General features: G+C 46.5%; 2 protein-coding genes across 10 annotated transcripts in view; both read left to right on the forward strand.

The window, feature by feature from the left end:
* The window catches only part of LOC123517038 (acylamino-acid-releasing enzyme-like), a 50,574-nt gene extending 41,740 nt beyond the window's left edge, over window positions 1–8,834 (forward strand). For 6 of the 7 annotated variants that reach the window (XM_045276862.1, XM_045276864.1, XM_045276865.1 and 3 more), the window contains one exon: window positions 8,816–8,833. The gene's annotated coding sequence lies outside the window, so the exon portion shown is untranslated. Of the gene's footprint in view, window positions 1–8,815 lie in introns of all 7 variants that reach the window. The other variant, XM_045276863.1, reaches the window with a different exon arrangement.
* Window positions 1–12,500, forward strand: part of LOC123517036 — a 197,411-nt gene that overhangs the window by 6,907 nt on the left and 178,004 nt on the right. The gene's annotated exons all lie outside the window — the stretch shown is intronic.

Here is a 12,500-nt window from a genome sequence, read left to right on the forward strand (position 1 = left end):
GTGAAACAGTGTGAATGCAATTAATGGAACAGTGTGAATACTGGGTTGGTACAAGAGCATTAGTGAAATAGTGTGAATGCAGGGCTGGTACAAGAGCATTAGTGAAACAGCCACTCTCAAACTTCATTCGTGCAAGATCGATAAAACATTTCAAACTTCCCAAACACTATCTTACGAAATATATAGTCTTAGTTATTGCTTCCATAAATTATCAAAGGAGTGGATTGAAATTTGCGCCTTGACAAAGTTGCTTTTTTTGCAGAGGACATTTTTCTTCAATATCATGACAGGAGCCCTTGTGTCCAGAAGATACGTATTTGTAGGACGTTATATTCATCAGTATAAAATCGTCGCATCTTTACAATGCTAGGCCAGTCAGTGCACACCACACCTCCCTGTCAAGCTTGGCCAGCAGGCAGCGGGATGAGATGCCATTCAGGTCATGCAGAAACGTAGACCGTGAAGCGTTTGCCATATTGGGAATCCGTAATTACTGGAAAAAAAAAAAAAAATCACAGATTAACGGGTCTCGTGCGATTTATAGCAAAGTTTAAATTGTGTGAACCAAAAACTGGATTATAGTATTATATAAACTGATGCAAAACAACGTGGTTACACGGGTGTATCGTTGATATTAAAGTTTGTGTGTCATCTGCGTGGCTAGAGTTTGCCCGTCACATCCTACAGGACCTCCAACAGGCAGCTCCTGTCCCCTGGCCCGCTGCTGCTGTGCTTTGTCTGTCTGTATTGCACTGTGCTTTGTCAAAGTCGAACATGCAATCCATGATATCGTGCATGGTTGTGGTCTGCTCTTGTATACACTACGTGGTATTGCATGATTTGTGTGTTGTGTTATGTTGTTTTTATGATTCTTCATCCAAACTATGTCCACTATACTTCATTTATTATTGTTTTATCATATTATGAACGTGTTGGTGAATTGTATTGCCGTGTTTGTCAATCATGCTTTTAAACTTTATGGAAACTGTTAAGAGTTGTACTTCATCTACATAATTGTTTAAGCAGAGTGTGGATATATGTGTGTGTGTGTGTGTGTGTGTGTGTGTGTGTGTGTGTGTGTGTGTGTGTGTGTGTGCGCGCGCGCGGTTGGGTGTGTACAGTACATAGTCGGCTGTGCGGGAGGATGCATTGTACGCTGCAGCAGGTTTGTTCGTTTATTTTCCCTTCCGTCATTTTGAAGCTTAGACATTTTATTACCGTATATACAGTCTGGTGAGAACGTCACTCTGGTTGTCTTCACCTAGTTAGTGACGCTTAGCACTAACCGAAAAAGGGCAAGAACAAGAGACCGTGGTGTCCAGGCGATCAGCTGCTTCATCTCCACTCACGTTGCTTATTGGAGTGTCTAGATTGATAATTAATGAGAGAGAAAGTGTATTGTTCCCTCCCGTCATCATTCATGCAACGAATGAGAAATTCTTTAGCCCAACTCTCCTCCACTGAACACGAGGAGAGAGAGAGAGAGAGAGAGAGAGCACGGAAGGAAGGAAAGAAGGAAAATAATAGCAGGATGGCTAAGTGGCGACGGTGGCGTGGAACATTACTGTTGTTAAAAGTTCCTGCAGTAATATCAGTCTGGCAAGATTTGGAGGAAGTTTGCAGAGAGAGAGGCAAGGTGGAAGACTAAGGCGAGACCATAGGAACACACACACACACACACACACACACACACACACACACACACACACACACACACACACACACACGGTAGCTCAGTGGTTAGAGCGCTGGCTTCACAAGCCAGAGGACCGGGGTTCGATTCCCCGGCCGGGTGGAGATATTTGGGTGTGTCTCCTTTCACGTGTAGCCCCTGTTCACCTAGCAGTGAGTAGGTACGGGATGTAAATCGAGGAGTTGTGACCTTGTTTTCCTGGTGTGTGGTGTGTGCCTGGTCTCAGGCCTATCCGAAGATCGGAAATAATGAGCTCTGAGCTCGTTCCGTAGGGTAACGTCTGGCTGTCTCGTCAGAGACTGCAGCAGATCAAACAACTCTTGGGCCTGGTGGCGGTTCATTGGCATCATATGTTAGGGAAAACTCGTCACTCTTCAATGCAAGGCCCTGCGTGAATTCAAAGAAGGAACTCCAGTAACAAAACGTGAGGAGGCGAGGGGCAGGCAACCTTGAGGCAACACATGTCCCTCCCTGCCAACTGTTCCTGGCGTCGGTAACACCTGTCTGCTGCCCTCCTCCCCACTCCTCCGTCTTCCACCATCTCCTTCCTTTCGGTTTCCTTCCCCCGTCCCCCGATCTCCAGTCCACTTCCGCACCTGCAGCCTACCACTCGTGCGTTGGTAGTTTTGGTTCTTCCTGTCCTGTTCCATCTGCTTCCCCAGTCTGTATTCAGTAGCAGACTAGCCATAAATGCACCGTACGTCTGCAGATCACCGTAAGTTCCTCGACTATGGACGCCTCGATAATAATTCTGACTATGGGAAAATGAAAGAAAAAGGAAACGAGTCTTGTTTATTGAAAATCTACATGTTTTGCTCTCTTCACCAGCATGCTCATTGTTTCGTCTGGTCTCCTCCCATCGTTACTACGTTAGGAGGAATGATGTACTATTGGTGGCATTAAGTAGTATCAAGGGAAAATGAGCAGGAATCATGAGTACTGCTGGGAAGGGTGAGTGGATCAGCAGCGTGGAAGTTGCGTGTATCTTTCATGCGTTCGTGAATAACTCCAAAATATTCAGAACGAGTTTGATCTAAATTACGTCGCTTTCGGTCATGAAAGGAAGAGGATTTCGTTTCATTAAATGTTGACACCAAACACTCGTTTCGCGCCGAGCACACGCCAAAGAGACTGAGGGAGTGGGTGGAGGCGGCGAGAACTCCAGCCAGTCTTGATCTGGTTCTGTGCTTAAGACCATTTGAGGATCCAGCGAACCAAGCTCAATCTTGCAAGACCACAACCACCACCAGCTCTTCTCCCTCATCTTCCTCTTCCTCCTCATTCTTTCCCACCAACACCGCCACTACCACCACCATCTCCTCCTCCTCCTCCTTCTCCTCCTCATTTTCCCCACTGGATCGTGCTTGCTTCCTCCTCAGATCTCTTGAAGATCTTTTCACATCGAGTTCATAAATTTGTCCGTGATGAGAAAATATAAAAAGTACTGTATGCAATGTTTCGTGGTAGGAAACATTGAGGAGGGAAGGGATTTGTTCCATCACTGCAACACTGTGTGAGATTTCTGGTCACCTTTCCTCATCAGAGAGAGAGAGAGAGAGAGAGAGAGAGAGAGATTAGCATGATTTGTAGTGCCAAGTCTCCGGTCTCAACAAGCCTGGCCGCCTTCCCGTCCTCTCCACTTTACACAGTCTGTGTCGCCCCGTGCCTTAAGTTGCCGCTCCTACCACTCCGCTGTGCCTGGCAAGTCTTGCGGGGTGAGTGGACGCGGCGTGGGGAGGGGAGGGGCGGGGCGAGTTTGGGGCCGGAAGTGGGGAGACGGAGGGGCAGCGGCGGGCAGAACGCATGCCACACTCTGTTTCTCGGATGAACGATTTCAAGGTCATCGTGGTTCCTCTCTCTCTCTCTCTCTCTCTCTCTCTCTCTCTCTCTCTCTCTCTCTCACACACACACACACACACACACACAGAGTAAAGCACCCCACCTCAGTAGCCGTCTTGTGTGTGTGTGTGTGTGTGTGTGTGTGTGTGTGCTTTTAAGGCGTGAAGACAAGCCGGAAACATGAACAGTCGTGGGTCTCAGCGCCTTAACTCAGCTTGTATATAGTGACCTTTGAAGTGCATCCCGTGAGGCTCCATGCTGTCCCGCTGACCGAGCGAGCTAACCTGTGTCTGCCGTCTGGTCTTGTCTCTCGTCATCGTAATCTGCTTTTTCCTTGAGTCTGTGAAGTGATGAGGGTTAACGTTTGTTTCTTGATAACTCTTCCATTTTGTTTATTTTTTAAGCGAAGAAAAAAAAAAAAAAACGTCATGAAACGCACAAGTAGCATTTATTTAAGTTCTTGTTTCTTCTTCCCAAAAATTTTCAAGAAATAGAATATATACTTTTCATCTATCTGTGAGTGAAAGAACTGGCTCTGGTAAAAGCATTAGACCTTGCAGGACTTTAAGATAACGCTTAGCCTTCTTTTTAATACTAGAATTCAAACAGGGTATCATTATGTAGATATAAATCATTATAAATCTTATATACTGTGATCCCAGAATTGATCGAATGTTGCTCGTCTTACTTCATTCCCAAACTTGCCACTGCAGTTACTTGCATTATAATTTCGAAGATAATGAACGCTACTTTATTAAAGATTGTGGAACAAATAAGTGAGTGTGGGAAGGAGCAGAGAAACTGATGTAGTACTGAAAACAGATGTACGAATAGTGGTTAGTGCGTGTTGGACAGAGAGAGAGAGAGAGAGAGAGAGAGAGAGAGAGAGAGAGAGAGAGAGAGAGAGAGAGAGAGAGAGAGAGAGAGAGCAGTGCGTCGAGACCTTAACACACTGAACTTGTTTTTTGTCATTAAGCAAAGCCACGATTCCTTGACCGACCCTCCCCTATCCTTACCTCCCGCCGCGAGAGTGAGACATTCATGTGGAAGAGAGAAAGTGAGTGGGGGAAGGGACTGGGAATTGATGGGCCTTGTCTGGTGGGAGGGAGGGGAAGGTGGCTCGTGATGAGTCTTGCCAGGTGATAATAGTAATAATTATAATGTGATGATAATGATAGCAATAATAGTAATGATAATATCAATAATGTCACTACTACTACTACTACTACTACTACTACTACTGCTGCTGCTGCTGCTGCTGCTGCTGCTGCTGCTGCTGCTGCTATTACTACTATTACTACTATTACTACTACTACTACTGCTACTTACTACTGCTACTACTACTACTACTACTACTACTACTACTACTACTACTACTACTACTAAGGATAATAATTTCGTATCAACTGAGAAAAGATACAACTTAACAAAAATACTGTATGAAGAAAAAAAAGACAGTTATATACGTAAATGTAATAATGAACTTATCTGTATGCTGTAATACGTGACGTCAGACATACGTACTGTGTCAGTCTGTGTATTGAGCTATAGCATTTTATACCGATGTACTGTACTGTAGAGTAGGACTTCTCCGCACCTCGCATAGACAGCAGGTCCAGCCTCTCCCGTTGTACAGCCTTCCAGGACCACATTCTGAAGCGCCTCTGTGCAGCATTTCCACGACATTCAAAAGGCTTTCAGTTGAAATTGCCCGGCCGTTTAAAATTTTTTTTTTTATAGTTTCAATGAGATTTCTACGTGATTAACACGACAAACACTTGTGAATACAGCTGATCATCTGTGGTGAGAGCAAAACGTTTTAGGGGTCAGACCATAGTTAAGATAGTTTTAAAATATTTGTATAATTTGTGAATGCAAGTCTCAGATAGGTCAGGCAATACATAGATGGTTCGTGTGAAGACGAAGAAAAAATAATGTAGGTACATTTCAGTGGAGAGCGTTAATTTGCTGTTCCTTAGCAAACAGTGCACGCTCATATGAACCATAGTCTTCACTGGTGTGTGTACGTGCATACGAGCACACTGGTCGTCCCGCACTGTGTTTTCCCAGCCACTATTGTGCCGTTATTTCCTGTCATTTTTTCCTCCACCTCGCGAAACGCACCAGGAGGCTGCGGGCGGTGGAAAAAGATTCCAAGGCGAGGGAGGCTATCCCCGCCCCTACACCGCCCCGGCCCCATCTCAGCTTTGTCCCGCACCGCTGGGAGGATCTGCCCCACGTGACTCATTTTTCCTGCCTCTTCTCTTCTCCTCCCCTCTCTATAACTGCTTGAGACTCTTCCAGCGGAGAAAATCACCACCGTGACCACTACTTGCTCCAGCGATCAAAGATAAATGTCTTAGAGAGAGAGAGAGAGAGAGAGAGAGAGAGAGAGAGAGAGAGAGAGAGAGAGAGAGATTTGGGGGGGAGGGTGTCGAGGTTCCGGAGGCTATTGTTACTTAACGCCAGCAGGTAATGAGCAGACATCCTCCTTCCCCTGCACTTCCTCTATTGGTGCTGTTGCTTGAAGGGCACGGAGAGGCGAAAGGGAACTGAAAGTGAAGTCAAGTATCAATGTCTATAGTGTATACCAGATTACTTATGAGAAAATTCTGCAATTGATAACTCTCACCCTTACAGTAATATTAACCCGGATGCAGACCTAGCAGCAAAATCTCTAGCAAGTCCAAGATTTGTAAAAGAGGAAAACAACTTCAACTTGTTACCGATCTCTTTTTCACCAAACCCCCGCAGCCAAGAGACCAACTTAACTAACTCTGCTTGAAGAAAGAACTCAGGGAAAGCTGAAAGGAATGACTTAAGACGTCCTTTGGATGATGGTGGAATGAGACAGAACAGATGAGGAAAGTCCAGAGGTACGGATAGGAGAGAGAGAGAGAGAGAGAGAGAGAGAGGGGAGTTAAGAATTATGGAAGGAAAAGTCGGGGTCTAGGAAGGAAGGGAGGCAGGGTGTAACCGGCGAACACTCACCTGTTATACCACACACACACACACACACACACACACACACACACACACACACACACACACACACACACACACACACACACACACACACACACACACGGGTCTGCGGAAACCACGAATTCCTCTTGTCTTCACTTCTTTTCCTTCCCTCCCTCTCTCATTCACTCTCCTTCCTTCCTTCCTTCCTTCCTTCCTTCCTTCCTTCCTTCCTTCCTTCCTTCCTTCCTTCCTCTCTCCGTCCCTCCTCTCTTCCCCATAATCCAAGATCTCTCCTTCTCATCTGCTTTTTTGTCTCTTTTCCTTCCGTTCGCTGACGTCGTCGTCGTCCTCGTCCTCCTCTTCTTCCTCGTCTTCGTCCTCTTCCTCTTCCTCTTCCTCTTCCTCTTCCTCTTCCTCCTCCTCCTCCTCCTCCTCCTCCTCCTCCTCCTCCTCCTCCTCCTCCTCCTCCTCCTCTGTATCCGTAATCATAACCTACATTACCATTTCCAGTTTGACCACTATAGGTACTATTTATTTATTTATTTATTATTATTCTTATTTTTATTTATTTATTTTTTTTTTTATACGTACCGTGCTTCTCTTTCTCCTTGCCTTACATCTGTTTCTCCTCAGTTGCATCTAAATCCTCATACCCCACCTCATCCTCCACTCAACATCCTCTTTTCCTCTCTCTTGTTTCTGTTTCCCCCATCACCCATGTATTTCAAAACGCTTCGCTCTCTCACTTACTTTCCAAAGGTGTCAAGTTATCAGCATGGTTCTCTGTAATTCTTTCCTGGTTAATCTGTCACTAGAACCATAGAAAAATAAATTAATGAATCGTACATCCTTTGAAATATCAGCGTAACTTCAATTAGAGTCTCTTGGAAGTAGTGGAGATGTGGCGCAGAAGTGTTCAGTATTTTAGTAGTAGTGATGGTGGTGGTGGATTCCTCCTCCTCTGGCGTCGGCTCGGCATCCCATCCCAGGCCCTCCATAGCGGGCAGCCTCCCCCGCGCCGACCAGTGGACCCGCCTTCCCCGCCTCCTCCAATCCAAACCCACTTTATCCCACTTCTCTCTCTCTCTCTCTCTCTCTCTCTCTCTCTCTCTCTCTCATATGTATTTTTTTTTCTTTTTCCTGTATCACATGTTTGTTTCGACAGCTTTCCATTAAATTATATACCTAGTTTATTTATTTATTTATTGTCATTTTTTTTCTTAACCTGCTATGGCGTGTCTATTCTCTCCGTCGTCTCACTGTCTGTCTCGTCTTCATCTGCAGTAACACCATCACCAAAGCTTTTATTTTGTCCATTTATTTTATTTATCATTCGTATTTCGTTCAGACTTGAATCTCAACAAAGAGGATTACCAGTTGGTTTTCGTATGCAAGAGATGATTTCTAGCTGTATATTTTAAGCCTGATCCAGCAATGTAGTGTTTTAGTTACGTGTGTGTGTGTGTGTGTGTTTGAACTGCATGCGTTCTGACGATATATAGTATATGTATGTATGTATTCGCCGTAATCGATAGGAGACAACTTGTAACTGTTAAAGGGAGAGGAGATATTAAGCAAACAGTAACGCGAGTGGATTCCAGGCCGGCCGGTGTGGAAGGGGAGGGTCTGGTCGGGGTGGGCTATGGCAGGGGTCAGGGTGTGTCAACAAGGGTGACCGAGGGATGGGCGTTGTGGTGTTGGTTATTTTGATGCTTGTTGACGTTTGGTAACGCAGGGGAACGTAGAGGCACCACAACATAATTTTGAAACAGCCACGCTCACCACAGCCGCCACCGCTAGTTTGTGCCACACACACACACACACACACACACACACACACACAGAGAGAGAGAGAGAGAGAGAGAGAGAGAGAGAGAGAGGGAGGCTTGTATTCTCTTACCACGATGATTCTCTAAGTTCACAGAGATGATTAGCCGAGTTCTTAGGAGTATTTTCCCTGTTAATAATGTACTACTTTTGAAAATGGTCGAGTGCGGCATAGAGTCATTTCAGTATATCCTATGATCCTTGAGAGAGAGAGAGAGAGAGAGAGAGAGAGAGAGAGAGAGAGAGAGAGAGAGATGCACCGCCACTCAAATACTCGTACAATGAAGGTGCGCCGTCACACTCACCCATCTTTTCTTACACTGAGAAATTTAACACCTGAATTATTATATAATCTTTAATATATAATTACGTTTTTGTTGTTGGGGAGTAAAAGACGGCTTCCTTGAATTATATGCCAGTAGGGTGTCCAGTGCACTGAGAACATGACGTAGGCAGAGCTCCGGTAGACGGTCACTACCCCTGCAGCAGGTGTGTGTGTGTGTGTGTGTGTGTGTGTGTGTGTGTGTGTGTGTGTGTGTGTGTGTGCACCCGATGACTCCAGCAGAACACAAGACACTGCCAGATTTTTCTAGACGAAACAAACGTCAAAGTAAACCTGCATCAGTTAGGTGCAGCTTTTTTGTAATATGCACTGAAGATGGAACACACACACACACACACACACACACACACACACACACACACACACACACACACACACACACACACACACACACACACACACACACACACCGCGTAGTGTAGTGGTTAGCACGCTTGACTCACACTCGAGAGGGTTCGGGTTCGAATCCCGGAGGCGGCGAGGCAAATGGGCAAGCCTCTTAATGTGTAGCCCCTGTTCACCTAGCAGTAAATAGGTACGGGATGTAACTCGAGGGGGTTGTGGCCTCGCTTTCTCGGTGTGTGGAGTGTGTTGTGGTCTCAGTCCTACCCGAAGATCGGTCTATGAGATCTGAGCTCGCTCCGTAATGGGGAAGACTGGCTGGGTGACCAGTAGGCGACCGAGGTGAATTACACACACACACACACTAAGGAAGCAGTGTGACGCGTTAGTGTTTTTCTCTTCCTTTTCTTTAAAGAAAATTCGCTTGAAAATCACCACCGACAAGAATTAATGTTCTCAACAAAACCCTGAGCTCCACATGGGCATCATCAGTTGTTGGTCGTGGGTAGACGAAGGACTCGGGTTGTTGTGATGGTAGTGTTGTGCTATCGCCGTTGACGTATTGCAACGACTTCTTGCACACCGCATCACCCAGTCTTGTACACACAGCACACCGCATGGGGTGATATGCTCAGTGTATGCTGCTGTTGATCCACATGGCACCACGCTCAGCACTTCAGGATGTTTGTAACTATGTTCATAGCGCACTTGTCTCACGGACCCGCATGGTTGAAATTTATATCAAGTATGTTGACGAAAGCTAGCCAGCCACGTTACTCTCAGTGATCTCAAGATTGGCTCGTCAGCCTTTACACAATAGAGCTGACACCAGTGACCTGCAGTGACCCCCGGAACAGAGACAGCACAGGACAGCTTAGCACGATCACGAGGCACCATGGGCTTCAGGTGTTGGGCAGAAGTGTCCGGCGCAGCGTGTGTTTGAGTGGGTGGGTTTCCAGGTGATACGCTGCCTGGGACACGACACCTGCTATCGTTGTGTAATATTCGTTCCTTTCCGTATTTTGAATAAAAACTGCGATTCCATGTTGATCATCACGTCCGTTCAGGTAAACTTAGAGAGTATAAAAATTCACTTGTCAGTCAACACGTCGGTTTAATTCTGAGCGGCGGCTGGTTACCTGTCGTGTTCCCGCCTGACGGTGACGGAAAAAAAAAAAAAAAAAAAATTGAGTCAGGACGAACCGAATCCGCTGTATCCAATTAAAGATAATCGCCACGCAGGAAAACACAGTAACGCTCTGTGATTGGCGGGAGGTGAAATTCATCGTTGGCTTTGTGGGGGAAAAGAACAAGTGTGAATGTGTTAGTAGCAATGTTCAACTTCTATCAACCTTTGCATTCAAATTTCTTTTCACGTGTGGGCGACAAGACAATGGAGCGATACTGAACTCTTCTATTGACCCGAGGCTGCCAGTAATCAACTTTGCTCCACGGTGAAGCAATGTGGCAAGGCAGCACGTGAGGCACAGCGCATCGGTGGCAGCAGTGACGCTTCATGAATCAGTAAAATGGATCACGCTATTCAGGTTCAGGTTATTTGGAAGTCTCTCGCCAGCGATGAAAAGTTAAGTTATTCTGTTTATGGCGTCGCAACTGCGTGGTTAGTGTGTGTGTGTGTGTGTGTGTGTGTGTGTGTGTTGAAGATTATACGTTAGTGTCTTTGTAGCTTTATGTGGCATTTGCGGTTTGAATTAGTGATATTTGCAGTAATTTTAAGGATTCATGTTAACTGACGACAGGTTTATGGTACAAAAGCTCAACTTTACGTAACTTCTGTCGTGGATCACGTTTATACTGTCCTCTTCGCTCACAACTAGAGGGTATAAATAGTTGCCATGATGACGGGCCTCTAGTTATCCCCTCAGCATAGCAAAGGTGAGCATGAAGTAGAAGTATCACTGTCACCATGTTTGACTTGTCGAGCATTGCTGCATGTGATCCTATAGCCGTGTTCCCAAAACTACGTTGCGTCTCTTATATCATCTCCGTCCACCTTTTATCTCTTCATTTCTCTCCTGACGCCTCCGCCATGCTCACAATCTTCATATCCTTCTCTCCTTCCTCTGAACACTTCCTTCCTTTTCGTTGAATGTGTCATAGCCATCATTGACAGCCAGTAATTAAAGCGCAGTCATTCCGTCATATTCGTACACCAACGTGTCACACCCGCCCTTGTCATGAAAGCTATCATATCTGTCCCTTTCTCCTTTATCCTTTCTCACCTCCCCGACGCAGTGCACTGCGTGATCAAGCCCACCGCGTGACCATGGGCACGACTTGTCACGCGGTGGGCTGGGGATGGGTGGAGGTCCTCAGGTGCCCCTCTTCCTCCCATCTTAAGCGTGTGTTTTACGGAGCCGTTATTGAGAATGCGTTGTATTGACGACTCATGAAGCTTCCTTATCGGCATCCTCCTCTTACTCCTCGTGACCTCGTATGGTGGCCTTTAGTGACCTCCAAGGTGCACCTCCGGGTCAGAAGGGTCGGGCGTGACCCAGGCCGACCCTTTGGGCATGGCAGGGTCACTGAGGCACAGATGGAATTGTGAGTGGCAAGCTAAGTAGCACCTGCGTCCGACAAGCCACATCCAAGAGCCATGAGAACGTTCCCTTCAGCTGTGCCGGCGGTGAGGTCTCGGAGCAATCTGGGCAGAGCGCCACGCTGAGGTGACAGTCGCCGGTGTTGCGTGAGTCGTTGACGTGCTATTTTTCCTTCCGGTCTAACCCGTGATGTAATTCAATGTAATTTACTCACAACCCTCCTTTAAATGCATAGACCAGTGAAAGTACTGCTCGTTTTCTTTTGCACTCGTGAAAATGTTCTTGTTGCCACGTGTCAGCACTCACGTCCTGGCTGTTGTTCAGTCTCACAACTCCTGCTGCTTACATAGCTGTTGTGCTGCCTGGTCTCTGCTGCCTGCCGTGATTATTATTTATCGTATTGTTCTGAAAAAGAAAATTGCTGAGTCCCATCGTATGTGTTACAGATTTACTGGCTCAGCGTGTTTATTGTTTACTGCCGCGAGTCGGCGAGGTCAGGGTTAATCACCTGTCCAGACATGCAGCCACAGTCCCATCTGGTACCCTGGCACTGGTCAACATAAGCATTTGGCACCCCCTCCTCCTCCTCCTCCTCCTCCTCCTCCTCCTCCTCCTCCTCCTCCTCCTCCTGTCACTTTAGATTAGAGCATTCTCGTAGATCAACAGGTTTGCTGCAGTTATTTTTTTCCCCAGCTTTAGTACCACAACGAGTGGTGGCCTGCGTCGTGGCAGACATTGCAGGGATTTCATCTGCTGCGCATCCTCACAGTGTTCAGCAGCATGACCGGGGCAGTGCGCGTGGTGGTAACGCCGCCGCTGCCTATTTTGAAGCCTGAGGAGGAGGTCGTCTGCAATGTCGCCGTGTGGACTCCCTCCCTTCAAAGACCCAGTTTTTAGTCTCAGCTGATGTTTATGTTATCGCAGCACC

The sequence above is a fragment of the Portunus trituberculatus genome, chromosome 41 (assembly GCF_017591435.1).
Source record: "Portunus trituberculatus isolate SZX2019 chromosome 41, ASM1759143v1, whole genome shotgun sequence".
Classification (NCBI taxonomy): Eukaryota; Metazoa; Arthropoda; class Malacostraca; order Decapoda; family Portunidae; genus Portunus; species Portunus trituberculatus.